Below are 26,286 nucleotides of genomic sequence, written 5' to 3'. Positions count from 1 at the left end.
GCAAGACCGTACCGACAAAGGGAGTGGCCATCGCCGTGGTTTAACCCCTTTGTGTTAGGAATATTCGGGAAAGTGAAAAAGTGTAATTACTAGTGTGATTCAGTGATATTTGGGCCGATATGTAGATGAAGATGAAATGGGAGATATGATACTGCGTGAAGAGTTTGACAGAGCACTGAAAGACCTGAGTCGAAACAAGGCCCCCGGAGTAGACAATATTCCATTGGAACTACTGACGGCCGTGGGAGAGCCAGTCCTGACAAAACTCTACCATCTGGTGAGCAAGATGTATGAAACAGGCGAAATACCCTCAGACTTCAAGAAGAATATAATAATTCCAATCCCAAAGAAAGCAGGTGTTGACAGATGTGAAAATTACCGAACTATCAGCTTAACAAGTCACAGCTGCAAAATACTAACACGAATTTTTTACAGACGAATGGAAAAACTAGTAGAAGCCAACCTCGGGGAAGATCAGTTTGGATTCCGTAGAAACACTGGAACACGTGAGGCAATACTGACCTTACGACTTATCTTAGAAGAAAGATTAAGGAAAGGCAAACCTACGTTTCTAGCATTTGTAGACTTAGAGAAAGCTTTTGACAATGTTGACTGGAATACTCTCTTTCAAATTCTAAAGGTGGCAGGGGTAAAATATAGGGAGCAAAAGGCTATTTACAATTTGTACAGAAACCAAATGGCAGTTATAAGAGTCGAGGGACATGAAAGGGAAGCAGTGGTTGGGAAGGGAGTAAGACAGGGTTGTAGCCTCTCCCCGATGTTGTTCAATCTGTATATTGAGCAAGCAGTAAAGGAAACAAAAGAAAAATTCGGAGTAGGTATTAAAATTCATGGAGAAGAAATAAAAACTTTGAGGTTCGCCGATGACATTGTAATTCTGTCAGAGACAGCAAAGGACTTGGAAGAGCAGTTGAATGGAATGGACAGTGTCTTGAAAGGAGGATATAAGACGAACATCAACAAAAGCAAAACAAGGATAATGGAATGTAGTCTAATTAAGTCGGGTGATGCTGAGGGAATTAGATTAGGAAATGAGGCACTTAAAGTAGTAAAGGAGTTTTGCTATTTGGGGAGCAAAATAACTGATGATGGTCGAAGTAGAGAGGATATAAAATGCAGGCTGGCAATGGCAAGGAAAGCGTTTCTGAAGAAGAGAAATTTGTTAACATCCAGTATTGATTTAAGTGTCAGGAAGTCATTTCTGAAAGTATTCGTATGGAGTGTAGCCATGTATGGAAGTGAAACATGGACGATAAATAGTTTGGACAAGAAGAGAATAGAAGCTTTCGAAATGTGGTGCTACAGAAGAATGCTGAAGATTAGATGGGTAGATCACATAACTAATGAGGAAGTATTGAATAGGATTGGGGAAAAGAGAAGTTTGTGGCACAACTTGACCAGAAGAAGGGATCGGTTGGTAGGACATGTTCTGAGGCATCAAGGGATCACCAATTTAGTATTGGAGGGCAGCGTGGAGGGTAAAAATCGTAGAGGGAGACCAAGAGATGAATACACTAAGCAGATTCAGAAGGATGTAGGTTGCAGTAGGTACTGGGAGATGAAAAAGCTTGCACAGGATAGAGTAGCATGGAGAGCTGCATCAAACCAGTCTCAGGACTGAAGACCACAACAACACAACATTTGTAATTACGCGTCTACCGCGCCGGCATTATTTGGATTGCAGTGTTGGATTGTAATGTTGGATTACAATGATTGAAATTGCGTGTGACGATAATGAATAACTAAGAGGCCTGTACTGAGATTAGCCGTTATTGATTTTGTACGACGAAGGCAGTGGCTGTCTCCTTACTTTGTGTTTTTGTGATGAATATAGGTCATTGATTAATGAAGCTGTGTTGTCGTTCTTCTTGGCACCAGACATTTCTTTATTACAGCATTTGAGATGGACAAAATGGAATGTAACATCTCCGTAGCAGTCCAATCCGATTGCCAGCCCCATTAGGTACACGGTCACATTAATTATTATCTATTTGGGCTGCTATCAGATCCCGATCGATCGGGATAAGTCAGTAAGATCAAACCGGAGTGTTACACCCTCATTGGACAAATATATTATACTAGAACTGACGTGTGATTACATTTTCACGCAATTTGTGTGCATAGATCCTGAGAAATCGGTACCCAGAACAACCACCTCTGGCCTTAATAACGGCCTTGATACGCCTGGGCATTGAGTCAAACAGAGCTTGGATGGCGTGTACAGGTACAGCTGCCCATTCAACTTCAACAGGATACCACAGTTTATGAAGAGTAGTGACTGGCGCATTGTGACGAGCCAGTTTCTCGGCCACCATTGACCAGACGTTTTCAGTTTGTGAGACATCTGGAGAATGTGCTGGACAAGGCAGCAGTCAAACATTTTCTGTATCCAGAAAGGCCCATACAGGACCTGCAACATGCGGTTGTGCATTATTATGCTGAAATGTAGGGTTTCGCAGGGATCGAATGAAGGGTAGAGCCCAGGTTCGTAACACATCTGAAATGTAACGTCCACTGTTCAAAGTGCCGTCAATGCGAACAAGAGGTGACCGAGACGTGTAACCAATGGCACCCCATACCATCATGCCGGGTGATAAGGCAGTATGGCAATGACGAATACACGCTTCAAATGTGCGTTCACCACGATGTCGCCAAACACGGATGCGACCATCATGATGCTGTAAACAGAACCTAGATTCGTCCGAAAAAGTGACGTTTTGCCATTCGTGCACCTAGGTTTGTCGTCGAGTACGCTCCTGTCTGTTATACAGCGTCAAGGGTAACTGCAGCCATGGTCTCCGAGCTGATAGTCCATGCTGTTGCAAACATCGTCGAACTGTTCGTAGCCGGCCGCGGTGGCCGTGCGGTTCTAGGCGCTGCAGTCCGGAACCGCGGGGCTGCTACGGTCGCAGGCTCGAATCCTGCCTCGGGCATGGATGTGTGTGATGTCCTTAGGTTAGTTAGGTTTAAGTAGTTGTAAGTTCTAGGGGACTAATGACCTCAGATGTTAAGTCCCATATTGGTTGTTGTCTTGCAAAAGTCCTCATCTCTTCACTCAGGGATCGAGACGTGGCTGCACCATCCGTTACAGCCATGCGGATAAGATGCCTGTCATCTCGACTGCTAGTGATACGAGGCCGTTGGAATCCAGCACGGCGTTCCGTATTTCCCTCCTGAACCCACCGATTCCATATTCTGCTAACAGTTATTGGATCTCGACCAACGCGAGCAGCAATGTCGCTATACGATAAACCGCAATCGCGATAGGCTACAATCCGACCTTTATCAAAGTCGAAAACGTGATGGTACGCATTTCTCCTCCTTACACGAGGCATCACAACAACGTTTCACCAGGCAACGCCGGTCAACTGCTGTTTGTGTATGAGAAATCGGTTGGAAACTTTCCTCATGTCAGCACGTTGTAGGTGTCGCACCGGCGCCAACCTTGTGTGAATGCTCTGAAAAATCATTTGCATATCACAGCATCTTCTTCCTGTCGGTTAAATTTCGCGTGTGCAGCACGTTATCTTCGTGGTGTAGCAATTTTAATGGCCAGTAGTGTAAGTCACTTCCTTACACCTCGCTATTGCAAACGGACGTTACACTACGACACAGACACAAATTTGAACACAGCGAACAGCGGAAAAAAAAATAATGCCACGAGGTAACATTCAACATAGTTCGCCCACTTTGCCGTGGCTCTTCTACGTCGCTCGACGTTGCACCTGTTAAACTTGGACTATTGACTATTTCTATTTTGCTTGTTTTATTTTACATCTCAGTACACTTTCTGCCTTTTTCCATGCTTGATCTGTGTTCAGTTTTTGACGGGCCCTCTTACCACTAAATCTGGCGGGCGGGGGGGGGGGGGGGGGGGGGGGGGGGGTGGATGGTGGATGGGAGGTTTTTTTCCTTTGTTAGAAAGAAAGGTAAGAAGGTAACTACACATTGAGGGTTACTTGTTACGGAACATTCTTCCTCTGATCCACACTTCTCGCTAGCGACACTTGTTTCATCCTCACCCCGCACCCCCTCCCTCTCCCGCCCCCATTTAAACTCTACCAGGTTAAAATGAGCGTACTATACTTACTGGCCGGCCGGGATGGCCGAGCGGTTCTAGGCGCTACAGTCTGGAACCGCGCGACCGCTACGATCGCAGGTTCGAATCCTGTCTCGGGCATGGATGTGTGTAGTGTCTTTAGGTTAGTTAGGTTTAAGTAGTTGTAAGTTCTATGGGACTGATGACCTCAGAAGTTAAGTCCCATAGTGCTCAGAACCATTTTTTTATACTTACTGTTTGTGAATCTCTTGATTGCTGGACTTCTTACTTCCGAACTGGCAGAAATTGGAAGACTTGAGGCTGTCAGTAATTTCTGTCTGAAGTTTGTCACTAATAATAATAATAATAACAATCACAATTAATAAAATATTCTGGCCTTTTGTTCCGTTGTCGGATGGATTTCACATGAAAACCTAACGTTTCGACCCCATGGCCTAAGACAAATTCACGAGGGATCCTAGCTTCTTTGAGTGTCCGATTCATACTCTGGCTCGCTACTGATTGAAACATGCTGCGACGTGACGTGACGTGACGTCAAATTCTTTTTGTTGAACATTCAAAAACGACTAGCAGAGCACAAGAGCAGATGGAGAAGGGGAGAGATTGACGGACAAAGTCGTTGCTAGGTGTTTTGCTGGCCTACGCGAAAACTGAAATCTGACACCATCTCTTTTTTACTACCATCGGCCCTCTCTCCGATTATAATGTTATGTGAGCTTCACTGCCCTTTTTTTAACTAATTTGATTGTAATTGAGACCTTACTTTAAGTCGTAACTGGTACCTGAATTTTGGTTGCTGCCTCCTTAAATGATCAGCTTCTGCACCAGTTGGCGACGTATTATAATTTGGAGGAACTTATTGTTCTTTAAGATTTAAAGTACGATTCTGTTGGTCACTTGGCCGTATTGCGGATAGCTTTGAGCCCAAGTTTTCGTAGCTTATCATACCTGGACCACTGTTGTAAGTAAATAAGATCAAACAGCAATCTGCTTTTCGTGAGAAATTAGATTGCTTGGCACACAAACTTCCTTCAAACTACACGTCCTGTTGCATCAAAATTGGTCAGTTGAGTTCAGAACCGTACTATTGTACAAGATCATAATTCAATTCCTGTAATTAAGAAATTATGAGAGGTTGTTACGTATTGAATGAAAACTATAGACGATGCATTTCATTTCCTGTATTTTAGTGAACTTTGTACACTTACAATTCTGTCGATTGATAGCAGACGACGACAATGAAGTTCACCTCCTTTTCCAAAAACAAGATATTTCTATTCTTCACTTTCAGAAAATTTGTATACATAAATGTTTGGCAACTCGTACACATAATTTACTCGGTTTTATCACTAAAGTACCAATTTTCATTAAATGTAACAATACGTTCTGAGCGACGGCCTAGCAACACGTTCTTTTTCCACAAGATACAGATTAACAGTCCTCTTTTCTAGAATGAGAATTTCACTCTGCAGCGGAGTGTGCGCTGATATGAAACTTCCTGGCAGATTAAAACTGTGTGCCCGACCGAGACTCGAACTCGGGACCTTTGCCTTTCACGGGCAAGTGCTCTACCGACTGAGCTACCGAAGCACGACTCACGGCCGGTCCTCACAGCTTTACTTCTGTCAGTATCTCGTCTCCTACCTTCCAAACTTTACAGAAGCTCTCCTGCGAACCTTGCAGAACTAGCACTCCTGAAAGAAAGGATACTGCGGAGACATGGCTTAGCCACAGCCTGGGGGAAGTAAAGCTGTGAGGACCGGGCATGAGTCGTGCTCCGGTAGATCAGATGGTAGAGCCCGCGAAAGGCAAAGGTCCCGAGTTCGAGTCTCGGTCGGGCACACAGTTTTTATCTGCCAGGAAGTTTCAGTCCTCTTTTTTTTTAAAAAAAAAAAATATATCAATTGTCTTTTTTTAATAAGTCAATTGTCTTTTTTTGTGTAGAGTCCATAGTCACAGATTCACAACTACTATCGTTGCGGGGATTGTGCGCTAAATAGTTACTTGTTGTCCAGCTGCGCTTCACTTCACTTCAAGTACTTTTTGAATCACATTTACATACATTACTGAGCTTCTCAGAATAAAATCAGACACAAATTAGTTTTAAAAAAAAGGACAGTGAGGCTCACATAACATTACACGATATCCACCCCCTCCTCCCCTCCCTCCAGCACCACCAGCATCAACGGAACAACAATGCTAAACTCCTATCACACTTTTAATCACTAAACTAACGCGCTCAGACGACCTTAATCTCTCAGGACAGTCGTGTATTTTCATGCTTTGTCCTCCGTTTGTCTAAAACTGATTGAGGACAACAAACATCCTCAATTTCTTATTTTTTGTCATCAGTTCTCCAAATTTCCGAAAATAACTGAAACGGGAAGAATCTGGCGAACATTTTACATTAGAACTCGACTGAATATACCAGTGCAACCAAATTTGGCATCGATTAGTTGTTTTATTTAATTGCGAGAAAGTAGCCTAATAAAGGAAAAATTTGGATATCTATGGTAAGTTCCTGCGTGATCGAACTGCTGAGCTCATCGGTCCCTAGGCTTACGCACTACTTAATCTAACTTAAACTAACTTACGCTAAGGACAACACACACACCTATGCCCGATGGAGAACTCGAACCTCCGAAGGGGGCAGCCGCGGCAAGGTGCCTCATATCACGCGGCTGACTAATGAAGTTGTGGAACTATTTTCTGCTGCGAATGAAATTTTCCTTGAATTTATAAATTATGCTCGACTGATGGGTGATTTATGGAAGCATCAAAATATATCTGGATAATGGTGGTGTTATTGAAACATTTTTAGAATGAGGAATAAATATCATCTTTTTTACCGTCCACTTTCTTGTGATTAAATAAATAAAAGACCCTTTGTTTGCATTTTCTACTGAAAGTACTACAACTTTTATTAACCACCACGGTGTTATAGAGGCCTAAGCCGTACTCAGTAGCGGCTGCTTTAGTTTTTAAAGTACGTAGACGCGATCTGTTTCCTTCTGTCAAAATAAGTAAAGACTTATTAAGTAACTGTCCGGCATGGCTATTAAAACAATTCGACATTTTAATTTTTTTCCTCTTTTCCATTTCTTCTCCTTATCTGCTCAATTTTTCCGCTGTTTGATTTGAAATAATTATGTTCCTCCCTCTGCCGCCCCTAAAATTTTGCCACGCTGGGCGGCCGTCTGGTATTTCCTAATGGTAGAAACGGCCCTGTTGACGGATCAACCGTTGCGAAACATGCTTCGCAGCTAGCAGACTGCCACATTGTTCTGATACGCCTCAAGTACGGGAAGCCGCAAGCGGATACCGTGAGTGGCTGTATAAAGAGGCCGTTGAGATTTGTAAGCACCTCAGGAATTTCGGCAGAAAGTAGGAGAATGACGTCTGGATTCCGGTGCTGAAGAAGGCGTGTACCAGTTAGTTAGTTAGTTAGTTACTAAGTCTTCCACTATGGGGTGATAGCAGCAGCGAACGACTGCAACCGGCAACATTTAAAAGCTCTCAAAGGAAGCTGTCAAATACAAAAGTAATCGACGATGTCAAAAATATTACCTGCATAAACTGAACGTTAAAACATTTCGACCTACTCGTATATTAACATTTAGACAGCACCAGCAATAACGATGTTACTTAGGATATAGCTTGAAAATGACCGTGTGGTTCGAAATGAGCTCACAGCAATCAGAACAGCTAAATAAAAACATTGTAGCTGTGTAAATAGTTTTTGAATATGTAACGTCCTTCCATGATAGAAGCCAATTGCGCTCGGGTATTCAAAGGATGTCACGTCACGCCACTGCGCGGAAGCACGCGAAAGCGGAATTTTTCCGCAGCCAGTAGCGAGCCAGGGTGTGGATCTTGCACTCAAAGAAGCTAAGGTCCCCCCTGAAAATATCCTCCGCTGATGGGGCCGAAACGTTGGGTTTCAATGTGAAATCCACCTGACCACGGGATGACAACCTGGGACATTTTATTAATTGTTAGTTTTCCGGCCTTGAAAGTTTACATTTTGCAATAATAATAATAATATCTGCGTCGGCCCGGCACCAGTTTAGTGCTCATTACATAGTGTTGTGTTGTGCTGTCAGTTAATTCATTTATTGTTTCAAATGGATAATGAAGCGATTTATGATCTATTACAGGAACTATCTACAACTCGCTTGGGTGATATAGGCCTGTATGTCTCAATTTCAATGTCACAGATGCACGGCACAAAGTATGCATGTCGCGGTTGGAATATGTGAGGAAGTAATTCATACATTCGCGACACGAGGTGTAGCCGTCGCCATACAGTGTCACATGTCAGGAGGAAATAATAAGTATTAAAGTCTTACGAAACAATGATGATAGTAATGATGTTCTAAGAATAATTTAGTCTGAACCGTGTAGTTCTCACCCCTTAGAAAATTACATTTTACTCCTAAGTGAGTAATTGACTCCCGATTGGGAACCACTGATGTCCACGTATGTCCTTACTGGACCGTACTGACTTGATCTTCAGAACGGGTAATAGACAGTAGATCACACATCACAAACTCAGGTTGTCCTTGAATAAAAAGTTCTCGGGTTTCCATCCGCGTCGATTAAAATTACGCGAGCTTTCGGCTAAGCAGTTCTTGGCCTTTGTCAAGTCATGCCACCTGACATGGCCAAGAAATAATTGGCAGAGATTTTGATCGACGTGGGTGGGAAACCGAGAACTTTTTATTCAGTGTTACCACCGCGAGAATCTGCATTCTTACATCGGTTTGCCCTTTTCTCATGATATCGCTGCGAACCATGGATGAAAGACAAACAGGCAGACTGCATATTCCTAGATTTTCGGAAATTATTTGACGCGGTGCCCCACTGCAGACTGTCAACGAACGTATGAGCATACGGAGTAGGTACCCAGATATGGGAGGGGCTCGGAGACTTCTTAAGTAATATTTTTCGTTTAATTTCATTTATTTCATTTACAGTAGAAGGTAATTCATCGCCTTGAAACGTAAGGTTGGTCGGATGCTTCCAAATCCAACAGCAAAGACTTCTTATTCTGACAATCTTATTGGTATGCAGTTGTTAACTCTATATTAAATAATATAAAGAGCATAATACATAAAAATTTATCTAAGCTAAGAGAGAATTGAATTCTTAACAATTGTTGCAGTGGATCTTCGTAAATTTGTAAATTTGTGGTAAGATCTTATGGGTCCAAACTGTGTAGGTCATCGGTCCCTAAGCTTACACACTACTTAATCTAACTTTAAGGTACGCTAAGGACAATACACACACACCCATGCCCGAGGGAGGACTCGAACCTCCGACAGGGGGGAGCCGCGCGGACCGTGACAAGACGTCTGAGACCCCACGGCTACCCCGCGCGGCGGTTCTTTGTAATTTGTTTCTGCCTAGTTGAGGAGAATATAATTTATACAATGCAAATGTAAAAAAAGTAATACAAAAAGTGGGGTGAAAATAAATTTCAATATGTGGGGGGAAGTGATATACTATTTGGATGTGTAATACAGTCTAAGTGCCTTGTTGGTTGCTAATAGCCTATTTCTACTTATTTCAGGTGAGAAGGTCTCGGTAGAACCTTTAGATATCCTCATCTGAAATGGTTGTGTTTATGTATGTTTATTCTGTTTGTGTGAGTTGATATATTAGTTGGAGTGTTGCATGTCATGACACTACATGATATTCAGTAGTTGTTTGTTTCTCTAATTATTGACAGTTGTGGTATATTCTGTGTGATACCTTAGATACATACACACCTAGTGTTATAGAGGCTATATACTGACTGAGCATTTGATATATGGAATAAATGATGAATTTTAGCGTTAGATGAAGAATATACACATGGTTGTAAATTTATTACCAAAAATAGAGCGTAGTTCATTGCTACTTGAGTGCAGTATTCCTTCAATAACTTAATACATTACATTTTTAATTTTATGCGTAGTTGATGAAGAAAATAATTTGATATATAATATATGTTGATTGTACTTCTACACAAAGGAGAGACTATACTTCTGTCTATACGTAATAAGACGAATAATGCATTACTGCCTGTGTGCAGTATACTGTGCAGTGTACTTCGACATTATACAATTTATCGTTTGGGAGGAGGAGCTTTGGAATAAAAAGCGACGTTACTTTATTACTACAGTAGTATGTAATGCCAGTGTTTTTGTTTGTTTTATGATTGTTAGTGCCTGTTGTGTTGTTTGCGACTGTGTTGTTGCTTTGGGTCCCTTGCGTGTTGATCCTTCTGAATCATATTCACTTCGTGTGTTGGCTCCTTCCTCGGTTGCTGAACCTGTGGACGTGCTTATGTCATCACACGTGTTTTGTTGTGTCGTTTGTGCTTGTCTACGCCTTCTTACATATGGGCTTTGGCGCTTGTATTCTTCATTCAGTGTGTTCGTTACAATATCGACTAATCGACTACGCTCCAGTCATAGGGATTACGTATTATTCTGGCGATGTCACTGTCGTTCTGTATAGGTCTAATATGTGCTAGCTTGTTGCATAGCAGTGTGACATTTAAGTTTACCGGATACGGCCCGTGACCTGTCAGGAAATGGACCATCCCCCGGCTTGCGTTGACATGTTTCAGTTGTAATCTTTCGCGTACGTCAGGAAAGAAAGAGTGTAACTCGGCGACCCATGTCGGATGCGTCGCACTCTCTCTCTGCCATGTTTGAATCAGACATTGTTTCATTTGTGTTTTGTTTATAATGTTGGTTCCTGTAATCTCGGTTATTTATCGAGCCTGTCCCTCTTAACCTAGTAAAGTACAGCTCTGAAACGTATTGTTATGTGTATGGGGCAGGTCTCCATCACAACGAAAAGTGCCTCTACTGACGTGGTTTTGAAGGTTCCGTTCATTCTCAGGAGTACACTACATCCATCTCGTCTCGCAGTTGTTTTGTTAGTCTGTATGTTCAGTCTGTGAACCCAAGCACTTGCGGCGAAGCGTGCGGTGGTTCCAAATATCGCAATGTGATAGGTTCTTATCGTCTTAATAGGTAATTTGTACTGTGTTGCGTTGAGCCTTGCTAGTTTGTGCTTAATTTCGGAGGTTTTGCCAGTTGTCAGTCTGATATGATCGTTTAAAGTCTGTTTTTCTTCAAGGTGCAGTCCTAGATAACGTGTGGCTTGCTTCCTCTGTATGTTAGTATTGTCTGATTGAGTGACAGAACCTAGTACGCTGTCCTCGACGGCGAGTGTTCGTCATACACAAGGGTACCGTCGCGGTGCCTCAGGGAAGTGTGACAGGACGGCTGTTATTTACTATACACATAAATGATGTGGCAGATAAGGTGGGCAGCAATCTGCGGCTGTTTGCTGATACTGCTGTGGTGTACAAAAAAGGTGCCGTCGTTAAGTCACTGTAGGATTATACAAGATGACTTAGACAAAATTTCGAGTTGGTGTGATGAATGGCATCTAGCTCTAAATGTAGAAGTGTATAAGTTAATATACGGTAGATGAGTAGGGAAAACAATCCTGTAACGTTCGAATACAGCATTAGTAGTTTGCTATTTGGCACAGTCACGTCAGTTAAATATTTAGGTGTAACGTTGCAAAGCGATTTGAGACGGAATGAGCACCTGAGGTTGGTATTAGTGAAGGCGAATGGCCGACTTCGCTTTATTCAGAGAATTTTATTAAAGTGTGGTTCATCTATAACGGTCATCGCGTATAGAACGCTAGTGCGATCCGGTCGTGAGTACTGCTCCAGTGTTTGTGATCCCCACCAAGTCGAATTAAAGGAAGGTATCGAAGCAATTCAGAGACGGGCTGCTAGATTTGTTACCGGTAGATGTGATCAAAACCCGAGTATTACGAACGCTTCGTGAACTCAAGTGGAGGAGGAGGAGATTAGTGTTTAACGTCCCATCGACAACGAGGTCATTAGAGACGGAGCACAAGCTCGGGTTAGGGAAGGATGGGGAAGGAAATCGGCCGTGCCCTTTCAAAGGAACCATCCCGGCATTTGCCTGATGTGATATAGGGAAATCACGGAAAACCTAAATCAGGATGGCCGGACGCGGGATTGAACCGTCGTCCTTCCTAATGCGACTCAAGTGGAAATCCCTCGAGGGAAGAAGACGTTCGTTTCGCGGAACCCTATTGAGAATATTTAGACAACCGGCGTTTGAAGCTGACTGCCGCCAACATATATTTCGCGTACCAACCACAAAGATAAGAGGAATCAGGGCTCATACGAAGACGTGTAGACAATAATCTTTCCTTTGCTCTTTTGCGAGGGGAAAGAGAAAGGAAGTGACTAGTGTTGGTACAAAGTACCCTTCACCACGCACCGTACGGTGGATTGCGGGCCATGTATGAAGATGCAGAGATGTAGATATCGAAATAATGAACGCTGGACCGATTAACGGTCACGGAGCCTTGAAACAGGACTGCCAATATCTGAGTTTCACACTGATTCTAAAAACCGCAACAAATCAGGAAGTCAGACGAGGCCAGTAGTGGCTCCGCCGGTTTGGTCTTGGTAAATAAGAGGGGCGTGCATGATACCTTCAACCTAATCAGATATAACGACAGAGCAGAGTTGCGCCAAGAGCATGCGGATTGTACTAAAAACGTGGATGGCGAGCTACAGTCAGTGACTAAGACCACAGTCAATGCGTTACCAGTATTGGTGATTTTCGATACCTTCGCACAATCAAGTGCGGTTTCGACTGGTCTGTTTAGGAGAAGCTGCGAACGGCCGCCGCTGCTGCAAGAGCTGTAGAGTTATCGTCGAAAGCAAGAAGAGTTACACTGAGGTATCAAATGTCATGGCATACCTCCTAATATCGTGTCGAACGATGTTTTACCCGGCGTAGTCCACCAGCTCGTCGTGGCGTGGACTCAACATGTCATTGGCAGTCCCCTGCAGAAATTTTGAGCCATGCTGCCTCTATAGAGGTCCATAATTGCGAAAGTGTTACCGCTGCGGGATTTTGTGCACCAACTGATCTCTCGATTATGTCCCACAAATGTTCGATGAGATTCATGCCTGGCGATCTGGGTGGCCAGATGATTCACTCGAAATGCCAGAATGTTCATCAAACCAACAATTGTGACCAGGTGACTTGGCGCATTGTCATCCACAAAAATTCCATCATTGTTTTGGAACAAGACGTCCATGAATAGCTGCAAATGTTATCCAGGCAGTCGAATATAAACATTTCCAGCAGATGGTCTTTTCAGTTGGACCACAGGACCCAGTCCATTCCATGTTAACACAGCCCCCACCATTACGAAGGCAACACCACCTTGCACAGGGCTTTGTTGGCAACTTGAATTCATGGCTTCGTGGGGTCTGTGCCACACTCGCTCTTACCAACTGAAATCTACTTCTACATGAATACTCTGCAAGTCACTTTCAAGTGCCTGGCAGAGGGTTCATCGAACCACCTTCACAATTCTCTATTACTCCAATCTCGATTAGCGCGCGGAAAGAACGAACACTTGTATCTTTCCGTACAAACTCTGATTTCCCTTATTTTATCGTGGTGATCGTTTCTCCCCATGTAGGTCGGTGTCAATAAAATATTTTCGCATTCGGAGGAGAAAGTTGGCGATTGGAATTTCGTGAGAAGATTTCGTCGCAACGAAAACGCCTTTCTTTTAATGATGTCCAGCCCAAATCTTGTATCATTTCTGTCACTCTCTCCCATATTTCGCGATAATATAAAACGTGCTGCCCTTCTTTGAACTTTTTCGATGTACTCCGTCAGTCCTATCTCGTAAGGATCCCCGCAGCAGTATTCTAAAAGAGGACGGACAAGCGTAGTGTAGGCAGTCTGCTTAGTAGATCTGTTACATTTTCCAAGTGTCCAGGCAATTAATCGCAGTCTTTGGTTAGCCTTCCCCACAACATTTTCTATGTGTTCCTTGCAATTTAAGTTGTTCGTAATTGCAACACCCAGGTATTTAGTTGAATTTACGGCTTTTACATTAGACTGATTAATCGTGTAACCGAAGTTTAAGGAATTCCTTTTAGCAATCACGTGGATGACCTCTCACTTTTCGTTATTTAGGGTCAACTGCCACTTTTCGAACCATTCAGATATCATTTCTAAATCTTTTTGCAATTTGGTTTGGTCTTCTGATGACTTAATTGGTCGATAAACGGCAGCGTCATCTGCCAACAACCTAAGACGGCTGCTCAGATTGTCTTCCAAATCGTTTATATAGATAAGGAATAGCAAAGGGCCTATAACGCTACCTTGAGGAACGCCAGAAATCACATCTGTTTTACTCGATTACTTTCCGTCAATTACTACGAACTATGGACAGGAAATCACTAATCCAGTCACATAATTGAGACGATATTCCATAAGCACGCAATTTCACTACGAGCCGCTAGTATGGTACACTGTCAAAAGCCTTCCGGAAATCCAGAAATACGGAATCGATCTGAAATCCCTTGTCAATAGCAGTCAACAAATGGTTCAAATGGCTCTAAGCACTATGGGATGTAACATCTGAGGTCATCAGTCCCCTAGACTTAGAACTACTTAAACCTAACTAACCAAAAGACATCACACACAGCCATGCCCATGGCAGGATTAGAACCTGCGAGCGTAGTAGCAGTGCGGTTCCGGACTGAAGCGCCTAGATCCGCTCGGTCACACTGGCCGGCCAGCACTTAACACTTAATGTGAATAAAGAGCTAGTTCTGTTTCACAGGAACGATGTTTTCTAAACCCATGCTGACTGCGTGTCAACTGACAGTTTTCTTCGAAGTAATTAATAATGTTTGAACACAATATATGTTCCAAAATCCTGCTGCATATCGACGTTAACGATATGGGCCTGTAATTTAGTTGATTACTCCTACTACCTTTCTTGAATATTGGTGTGACCTGTGCTACTTTCCAGTCTTTGGGTGCGGATCTTTCGTCGAGCGAACGGTTGTATATGATTGTTAAGTATGGAGCTAATGTATCAGCATACTCCGAAAGGAACCTAATCGGTCTACAGTGTGGACCATAATACTTGCTTTTATTAAGTGATTTAAGTTGCTTGACTTCTCCGAGGATATTTACTTCTACATTACTTCGAATTCTGGAATATTTACTCCGTCTTCTTTTGTGAAGGCATTTCGGAGCGGTGTGTTTAGTAACTCTGCTTTGGCAGCACTGCCTTCGATAGTATCTCCATTGCTATCGCCCAGAGAAGGCATTGACTGTTTCTTGCCGCTAACATACTTCACATACGACCATAATCTCTTTGGATTTTCTGCCAGGTTTCAAGACAAAGTTTCGAAGTGGAAACTCTTCTAAGCATCTCGCATTGAAGTCCGCGCTAAATTTCGAGCTTCTCTAAAAGATCGCCAATGTTGGGGATTTTGCGTCTGTTTAAATTTGGCATGTTTGTTTCATTGTTTCTGCAACAGTGTTCTAACCCGTTTTGTGCAACAAGGAGGATCAGCTCCGTCGTTTGTTAATTTATTTGGTATAAATCTCTCAATTGCTACCGCTACTATTTCTTTGAATTTAAGCCATATCTGGTCTACACTTACGTTATTAATTTGGAATGAGTAGAGATTGTCTCTCAGGAAGGAGACTTATGCGACCAGACCACGGTTTTCTAGTCTTGTAGCGTCCAACTGATACGGTCACGGGCCCAGTAGAGGCGCTGCAGGCGGTGTCGTGCTATTGACTAAACCACTAGTTTCGGTCTATGCTTCCATAGCCCATTAACGCCAGATTTCGCCACACTACCATAACGGATACGTTCGTCGTGCATCCGAGATTGGTTCCTTCGTTTATGTCACCCTGTGTTGCTTGTCTGTTAGCACTGACAACTCTACGCAGTCTCCGGTGCTCTCGATCGTTAGTTGAAGGTCGTCGGTCACTGCGTTGCTCATTGTGAGAGGTAATGCCTGAAATTTGGTATTCTCGGCACCCTCTTGACACAACAGATGTCGGAACACAGAATTCCCTATCGATTTCCGAAGTGGAATGTCCCCATGTCTCCAACTATAATTCTGCGTTCAAAGCCTGTTACCTCCAGTCGTGCAGCCATCATCACGTCGGAAACCTTTTCATATGAGTGACCTGTCTACAAATGACAGCTCGACCAGTGCATTGCCCTTTTGTGTACCTTGTCTGTGCAATACTACCGCCATCTGAATATGTGCACATCGCCATCAAGAGACTTTTATTACCTCAATGTAAACGGTCTAGCAGACTGAAAAAAAGGATTTTCAAAATATTACTTTCAATTAATATTATGTTACTTATGGTTCAATGAAATACAGGGTGTTTATAAATGAATATCGGGGTTTTAACGCTTTATAATATTTATTATATTAAACTTAGGATTATAAATTATATGTCAAATGAAAGAGCAACTCACACAGTTTTACCCAGAACCTTAGAAATGTTCAGTGTGACCACCATTTGTCACACGGCACACATCAATTCTGTACCCAAAGGCTGGATAGGCCGCAAGGGGCCCAATGGCAGGGCTTGCCTTGCATGGCCCCCACGTTCACCCGACCTAACGCCATGCGATTTTTTCCTTTGGGACTTCATCAAGGATCGTGTGTACGTGCCTCCGCTACCAGCAGACCTCCATGAATTAAGAAACCGAATTGAAGCAGCTGTTGATACAATCACTGAAGACACACATATCAACGTTTGGGAAGAACTGGGCTATAGACTTGATGTGTGCCGTGTGACAAATGGTGCTCACATTGAACATTTATAAGGTTCTTAGTAACACTGTCTGAGTTGCTCTTTCATTTGACATATCATTTATAACTGTTAGTTTAATATAATAAATATTATAAAGCGTTAAAACACCGATATTCATTTATAAACACCGTGCATGCAATGAATGAAAACAAGTATGGACGCCACACTTGGTGGTTTTCGGTACATTTACATCAATGTAACAGCGCACAAAAGCAGATGCGGAACTTAAGTACGGAAGAGTATACGTATCTTGTGAGTGAAGTGCTCTCTTTCTAGAAAAGCATTAAAAGATGAGTGAAATATAGTAGCTCGAGAAATAAAAAAAAAGAAGGAAATGAGAGAACACTGGATACTTTTAATGACCTACTCTGGTTTTATAGCCCATTTTATGGATGCGACGATGCGGAGCCTTTTGTAATGGTTATTTTATGGTTACCCGACAGGGAATCAAGTTAAGCGTATTATTAGACGGTAAGTTGTGAACCTAGGCTTTAATATATGTTCACAGCGCGTACGATCTGCACTTCTGAATATGTCTGACGGCAAAGAGCAAATGCAGAACTCCTCACAGCGGAAGTTCTGACCGACGGTTCAATGAATTATTCAGGAGGGGGAGAGGGATTTCTAAACTGTGCGTAGGCGAATAGTCCAGAGCGGTCCAGGTTAAGTTAGAATCCTTTGTGATTCTTGTACGATATGCAGTTCTGTGAGCTCTCGGTGAGTAATTATTCTGCTGCGTGTTTCATTACGTATTAAAGCTTAATGTACAGAAACGCAGTAATCTTGTCTTCTCATTATATGAAGAAAAACAGTCCACAACACGTTTCATGTAACTATCAAGAAGGATAACGATGGGCAAGTGTGTGCAGTAGAGAACAGAGCACATTCAGAAGTTCTCTTAGTAGAAAAGAATTCGTGAATATGAGGCAATTTAAACATTTAAGCTTCTTGTTATTTTTAGCAGACAAAAAATAAGAAGGTAAGTGTTCAGTTATTAATGCGTTATTTTTATCTGAGCATGTCAATAAAACATGTAATCCAGTAAACCTGTAATTCATCCCTGATGTTATTCAGTCTGTGCATTGAGCAAGCAGTAACGGGAACCAAAGAAAAATTTGAAATAGGAATTAAAGTTAAAGGAGAAGAAATAAAAGCTTTGAGCTTTGCCCATGACACTGTATTATGTCAGAGACAGCAAAAGACTCGGAAGATCAGTTGAAAGGAATGGAGAGTGTCTTGAAAAGAGGATATAAGATGCAAATAAAAAAAATCAAAACAAGGATAATGGAAAGTAGTAGACTCAAATCAGGTGTTGCTGAGGTAATTAGATTACGCAACGAGACAATAAAAGTAGTACATGGGTTTCGCTATTTTGGCAGCAAGATAACTGATGATGGTCGAAGTAGAGGCGATATGAAATGTAGGCTGTCAGTGACAAGAAAAGCATTTCTGAAGAAGAGAAATTTCTTAACTTCAAATATAGATTTAAGTGTTAGGAAGTCTTTTCGGAAGGTATCTGTCTGGAGTGTAGCCATATACGGAAGCGAAACATGGACGATAAACAATTTAGACAAGAAATGTGGTGCAACAGAAGAACTCCTAACTAATGAGGAGGTACTAAATAGAACTGGGGAGAAAAGAAATCTCTAGAAAAACTTGACTACATAAACGGATTCTGTGGTAGGACTCATTCTGAGACATCATGGAACACATATTTAGTATTGGAGCAACGTGTGAGAGTAAAAGTCGTATAGGGAGGCCAAGAAATGAGTACAGTAAGCAGATTCGGAAGGATGTACGGTGCAGTAGTTATTCGGAGGTGAAGAGCTTTTCGCAGGATACAGTACTGTGGAGAGTTGCTTCAGACCAGTCTTCGGACTGACGCTCACAACAACTACAATTCAGTGGACCATTCTATGGATTGATTTCTAAATATAACAGCTAAACACACCGAATCTTCCATGTTAGAGTGTAATTGCAGACTGGCGTAATTGGTACGCTGAAAGAGAACAGGTGCCCACTCTGATGAAAGAGAAACTTGAAGAAGTTGAAATAAAAAAATAAGAAGTTAAATAAGCAGTAGACTGGGATGAAGAAAAAAAAATATGAAAGTTGTATGCGGGTGTTTTACTGAGCACCCAGAGAATGAAAATAAAGTAAGAGTCAGAAGTGAAAAGTAGAAACCAGAGTCATCGGAAATGTCGCATGTTTACGGGTACTAGTACCGATGACGATTGCGATGATTACGATGACCGTTTTACTGTCGCAGTGAAGTAACTACCTACACGTAGGAAAGAAGCTAATGATTTAAAAATTTTTATTCATGGCTGTCAATCAGTAGCTGTAAAGCACGTTTTAAGAATAGAAATAATCAGCTGTACAAATTTTTATGAAATTAACTTCTTGACTAACTTCGGAAAATTAATTTGCTATCCTCAGACGATGATACAATCAACATTTTATCATGCAAGCAATCGTTAAGCAAATTTTGGACGATAGAGAGCCATTCGTTAAAATTTTTACATAGTACTATCAAGCAGCTAAAAATAACGTACAAGAGTCGAAGATACGCTGACAAAAAATAAATTGTGACGAAGGGCTCCATCATCCAGAGTTTGCTTGACGATTTCTTTCCGATGTAAGCTTAATTGTATGATCTTCCGAGCATTGCAAATTAATTTGCCGAAACTAGTCAAGAAGTTAATTTAATAAAACTTTGTGCAACGACGACTTATTGCCTCTATTCTTAAAACTAATGAGGTACGTTGCACCTATGGAGACGTAATTTTTTTGTGCTCTGCTTGAGACTATGCTGCATGCACTAGAAACTAGACGGAAGAGACGCCTCAAGACTACCTTTGCGATGTCTTTTTATCAAAATGGCTCTGAGCACTATGGGACTTAAATTCTGAGGACATCAGTCCCCTAGAACTTAGAACTGCTTAAACCTCACTAACCAAAGAACATGACACACATTCATGCCCGAGGCAGGATTCGAACCTGCGACCGTAGCGGTCGCGCGGTTCCAGACTGTAGCGCCTAGAACCGCTCGACCACTCCGGCCGGCTGTCTTTTTATCCAAGACACCAATATAGAACTGAATGTGATTACACATTCGACATTACTGATCAAATTCTAATTCCCTGAAAGAAATTGGCAGGTAATTGAAGTGGGGGATTATGTTGACTGACTTATATTTAATATAAGCTTCCCTTAAGCGCGCAATGCCCGAGCCGCTGCGGGTAATTACCTCGCGGGGTGGAGAGCTGAGCGCAGTCGCATCTTTGTGATACTTGCAGTTAAATTTAATTGTACTGTTTTTTGCGTTTAAATAGCTTGTGTGCTGTGTAAGTAGACAAATTACAGCAATGTTACATATAATTGGTTTTAGGTTATTTATAATGAACGCGCCAAAATAATAATTTTTGTTTCAGTGTGCACGATTTCCTCACTTTGCCTTTTTCCAGGTACATAAAACGTGCTGCAGACAGTTTTCTGTACAAAATAGGCTTAATACGTTTACGAAACTTTTATTCATCACGGTCACAGTGCTCCAAATCCATAATTTCTAAAAGGTTTTCGAAATATTTTTTTGAACATGTTTTCTGAGAATCCGTTTTTTGCCCTGCACTGCTAGCCCGCTAACGAAGATCTGATAGTAATTGCTGATTACAATTTTGGCTTCAACAAACACGAAGTTACAGCCAAATCATCACTACACCGCAAGCCACCTGATGGAATGTGACGGAGGGTGCCTCTGGTACCTGCAGACATTTATTTAAGGATCTAGGGGTATTCACAGTAGCTTCTCAGTATATATACTCTCTTATGAAATTTGTTATTAACAACCAAACCCAGTTCAAAAGTAATAGCAGTGTGCATAACTACAATACTAGGAGAAAGGACGATCTTCACTATTCAAGATTAAATCTAACTTTGGCACAGAAAGGGGTGAATTATACTGGCACTAAAGTCTTTGGTCACTTACCAAATAGTATCAAAAGTCTGACAGATAACCAACAAGTATTTAAGAAGAAATTAAAAGAATTTCTGAATGACAACTCCTTCTACTCCATAGAGGAATTTTTAGATATAAATTAAGAAAAAAAATATAAAAAAATAAAAAAAATAAAAAAATAAAAATAAAAAAAAAACACAAAAAAAGTAGTTATATTAACTTAAGTATGTTGTTAAATTAACCTAATTATGTCATGTATTGGAAAATTCGACTCGTTCCACATCATTACGAAATATCGTATTCATGATCCATGGAACTAGTATTAATCTAATCTAATCTAATCTAATCCCTCTCCCCATTTCCACTCGCGAATGGTCGTGGGAGGAATGATTGTCGGTAAGCCTCTGTATTGCCTCTTTTTTTCTCGAATTCTCTCATCGTGGTCATTACGCGAGGCACATGTAGAGGGAAGAAATGTCTTGTCCGACTTTCTGCAAAAAGTACTCTCTCAAAATTTCTGTAGCAAAACTTTCCGTGAAGCACGACGGCTCTCTTGTAACGTCTGCCAATGGAGTTTGTTGAGCACCTTCGTAACGCTCTCGCGTCGACTAAACGATCCCGTTACGAAACTCACCGCTCTTCGTTGGATCTTCTCCATCTCTTCTATCAGTCCTGCACGGTAGGAGTCCCAGTTTTATGGACAATACTCAAGAATCGGTGCAACAAGCGCCTTGTAAGCAGCTTCTTTCGCTGATTTGTAGAATACCAGGGAAACGGCTTACAAAACAGTCGTGCGCCCCATTCTAGAATTTTGCTCAAGTGTATGTGACCCGTACCGAATAGGACTAACAGGGCTACTGAACGTATACAGAGAACAGCTAAAGAAAGTAAGCAGGCAGACGCTCGAAGATGTATGGAAACCGTCCCGAGAAAGCGTACTTACAAATTTTCCAGAAACGGCTTTAAACGATGAATCTAGTAATATCTGTGAAACCTCTACATATCGATTACGTAGGGAATCGCGAGACCAAGACTGGATCAGTTACAGCTTCACCACGTTCCCGCGTCACCACGTTCCATCATAGTGGAAGGAGCCCTAACAACTGGTACAATGAGAAGATCCACTGCCATGCACTTCACAATGGGTGGCAGCGTATGGATGTAGATGCAGACGTTGATTATAGAGGGAGAACAAACTCATATTGGGGAACTATAGAGAGACGAAATTGGCCGCTCTCTTCAAAGGAACCAATCCCGGAATTTACCGTAAATGTTTTAAGGAAATCACGGAAAACATGAATGTGGATGACGGAACGAGTATTTGAACCGTTGTCCTTCAGAATACGAGTGAAGTGTGCTGACCACCACGCCACTCCACTCGATGAAAAATATCAGGAGGCACCCCACACAGCTAGTACAATGTACACTTGAGCGACTCACTCCAGTTTCACGGGCACACTGTCTCACAGACTTCTGTGGTGAGCGAGTGAATTGTTGTAACACATGACGAGAGTTAGATGGACTTGTTACTATTACAGGTCGTCCAGATCGTTGTTTGTGTACATCTTTAACACAGCCTTCGGCTTCAAATTTGTCTCGAATGCGACGAATCTGCAGCTTGGCAAACGCTACCCGATGCGCACTCGTCCGTTAGACGTGCGATATGTGAAGCCTCCACAGCGATCTTATCGAAATATTATGACCGGATCTGTCCCTATACTTCAAAAATTGTGGTTGTGAGGCTATCATTAACATAAAACTGCCCATTCAGTCACTTATGCAGGGGCCAGGAACGGAAAGAGAAACGGGCAAAGAAATAACCAATATGTTGAATAGTGTCTTTAAACAATTATTTCCAGAGGAAAATCATTTAACAGCCATATCACTCCTAATAAGTACAAGTTGTTTCAGAATAAAATTCATTCGCCAGTTGCACTACTATTTTTGTTTCGCTTTCTAGGTCTCGACAGATTAATCTGTCATCTGCAGATGCCGGCAAAATTTTGGATGAAATAAATCATTAGAAACTGACTGTACATTCATGTAAGTTATCGGAAGTGTATTATCGAAACTTACTTAATATTGATTTAGTAAATATTGATACCTTCTTCACAACATATTTAATATTGGTCTAGCAACTGTCAATATCTTCTTCACAGAAGCATAACGCCATGGAATGTCCAAAAATGTACATATTGTGTGCGATAATTATAAATACTGATTGGCAGACTGATAATTTACAGCAAATCAATCAAATTTCTGTACGTAGTCAAGTTCTTGTGCCAGAAGCAAGGAACATATGTAAAAGCATATTAAAAATATAACTAAGGTAAATAAAGGAAGTTATACAAAGTTATACATAATATCTGTAAAACGTGGCACATATTGCGACGTAAGCTACTGACCATGTGCATAAAAGTGATTTATTTATTGCAAATTATCAGTTTCTCGTCTGTGTTTATAATTATTACGTACAATATGTACATTTCTGGAGATGTCACAGAATTGTGCTCCTGTGAAGAAGATATTAACATTTGCTAAACCAGTATTAAGTAAGTAACATACTTCTTATACTTTACATAAATGTATACCCGATTTCTAATGATTTATAATATCCTGAATTTTTCAGGCTTCAAAGGTGACAGATTAATCTGTTGAAAACGGTAAAGCGAAATAAAAATTATTGTGAAACTGATGACTGAATTGTATTCTCAAATATGTACCTCAGCTGCTGTGAGATTAACAGCTAGGAATGAAATTATAAGTACAAATGGTGTTGAAAAACAGATCAAATTGCTAAAACACAACTTCTGTACAAAATTTGCGAGAAAAGTAGCTTCACTCTTCACTATAATTTTCTGCTGATTTCTTTAGCGGATAGGAGTGTTTACAGTACCATAATAAATACTTTTAGTCACTTCTATTAAACATTGTGGGAATCCTCATCTTTCCAATGTACTGAAAAGTTTTCTTCTCTGAATTTCATAATTTTACCTAACATACAGAAAAACGGAGTAAATTGATTCGCAGAATGGCCTACATCACTTATATGATACCAGACTCAACTCGGATATTCAACAGATGATACGTGTGCCATGGTTTGAGGGGATCCACGTTGAATTGGTCTTTCTAGACTTACAAAAAACCGTTGAATCAGTGCCATATCGACGCCTTGTAAACAAAATACGTTGGCACTGCATATGTAACCACGTTTATTTTTTTCCAGAAATTTTTTCTCTCAAGCTGGACAAGTCACGTTACCCTGGATAGACAGTCATCTACAAACATCGCATTAATACCTTGTGCGCTCTAGGGGCGTATGATAGGACCGTTATTGTTAATGGTATACATTAATAATTTAGCGAGAAATTTCATTGCAATATCCAACTTATTACTAATGATGTAATTACCTGCGATGAAGGTCTACAAAATACGGATGCGTGTGATGAAGGTCTACAAAACACGGACACAGTCTATAATTGTACATCACTTAGGTGTAAGGGACCCACACAACATCGGATTGACAGGATATTTCGAACGTATACAAAAGACACTTGTTTGGCTAACGTGGGAGCGTTACAAAATGTTGAAAAGTCTTATCCAGCAGACACTAGAAGACGGACGCTCTACATCTCGGGAAAAATTGATTAGAAAATTCGAAGAAGAAGAGCAGGAACTACAAATATCCTTCGGCGCTCCCATAGAAGGTTTACAGGTAGAATAAGGAAATAACAGTGTACATGATCTATTCGTGATTTTAAAACAGAAATGGCAGGGAGCCTAGGTCTTGGAGTGGTAATCTGCTGAGCATTAAAAGCAGAATCATTTTCAGTTTACTTATTTGCCATCGAAGCCAAATTTAACATAAACATTAACAAACAGTTAAGCTCAAGGTGACATTACAGTAAGATGGAAAAACTTTAAATTACTGTTCTTTGAATATTTCAAAAAATATATTATGTCGCTCTGCCGTGAGCAAGCACAATTTTTCTTGTTGTTCAACCCATATATGTTTCGGAGAAGTTTCTCTATCTTCAGTGGATTATGCATATTATCTGTTGAACAATATGCAAAGAATTTATGCATTCTGTTTACCAGGTTTTTGAGATTATAGTGTTTACATTACTATAAGTACTGACAGAAATTCAGAGGATTCCCTTATAAAACTGGAACCCGCCCCCCCCCCCCCCCCCCCAGAGACAGTCAGTGGATTTAACAGTTATTTTGACTGTTTGAAAATCAATATTACAATGACAACATGCAAGTACTTACGAAACAGAGCTAATTAAAATGCAAGCACCTTACAATTCCATCAAAGTTTAACTCGGGCGCATTTTATTACCGAAGTTCTGATCCACAGTAAGGGCATCATCCATAACAATGGCCAGTAGTATGTATCAGAGCAGTTTACGGTAGGAACACGAAACAAAATTTAGTAGCAAAGTACAGGGACTTCCACGAATCACGGAGGAGACTTTACTGCACACAGGACAAGTTGTTCAACGTATATTCCTGTGCGGGGCCTTGGAAAATTAAGAACGGTGTATGTGGTCACGTCACGTCCAACCAACCAACAAACCAAGGCAACAGGAAACAGACCTAGGCGAATTCCAAAGAGCAACCCAATATTGCAAAGGCAGACTCTCTAGTAGGCATAGGCACCACCCCAAAGTAAACATGCACAATTCACAGACGGTGAATGGAACTGTGTGGTCAGTAAGTTCAGGTCGTGATTCAAACAGCCTTCTTCACTGATGGTCAACCCCAGCAGATCTCTAGCATGAGCTGCGCAAATACGTAAATCCTACTCGAGACGTTGCAATATCATCATGCACCGAGATGCCAGAGAAGTCGTAACAATGTAAGGAAAAGGAGAGAAGTTGCGCAACTGGAAGAAACGATATTAGCTCGTGCACATGATTCAAAAACTTAATGAGAAGTACTCTCTGCTATGCTCTCATAGATTGTAGATTTGGAGGGATGTATTGTCGCTCGGCGATTGTAAGAAACGTTTACGGTTGTGACTTATCAGGCTTGACCATGGATCTGATGCAAATACACTTCTCGGTTCAAATGGTTCAAATGGCTCTGCACACTATGGGACTTAACTTCTGAGGTCATCAGCCCCTAGAACTCAGAACTACTTAAACCTAACTAACCTAAGGACATCACACACATCCATGCCCGAGGCAGGATTCGAACCTGCGACCGTAGCGGTCGCGCAGTTCCAAACTGAAGCGCCTAGAACCACTCGGCCACCCCAGCCGGCGGCTGTGAACATTTTATCGCGTTAATTATTGTGGAATCAACTGTTTATACTAAATATCAACACCCGTCCCTTCTCTTCGGTTCTCTCTCTTTCCAGTTCTACCAGTTCTACCCCCCCCCCCCCTCTCTCTCTTTCTCTGGACCACTTTGTTTTGTATTTCTGATTTCTGTAGGCACCTGCATTTGCCTGTCTGGCAGCAAGAGAGTGTGTGTGAGAGAGATAAATGTGGAAGGAAAGAGAGAAAAAGATAAAGGGA

The sequence above is a fragment of the Schistocerca piceifrons genome, chromosome 1 (assembly GCF_021461385.2).
Source record: "Schistocerca piceifrons isolate TAMUIC-IGC-003096 chromosome 1, iqSchPice1.1, whole genome shotgun sequence".
Taxonomy (NCBI): domain Eukaryota; kingdom Metazoa; phylum Arthropoda; class Insecta; order Orthoptera; family Acrididae; genus Schistocerca; species Schistocerca piceifrons.
This window is presented reverse-complemented; position numbering follows the sequence as displayed.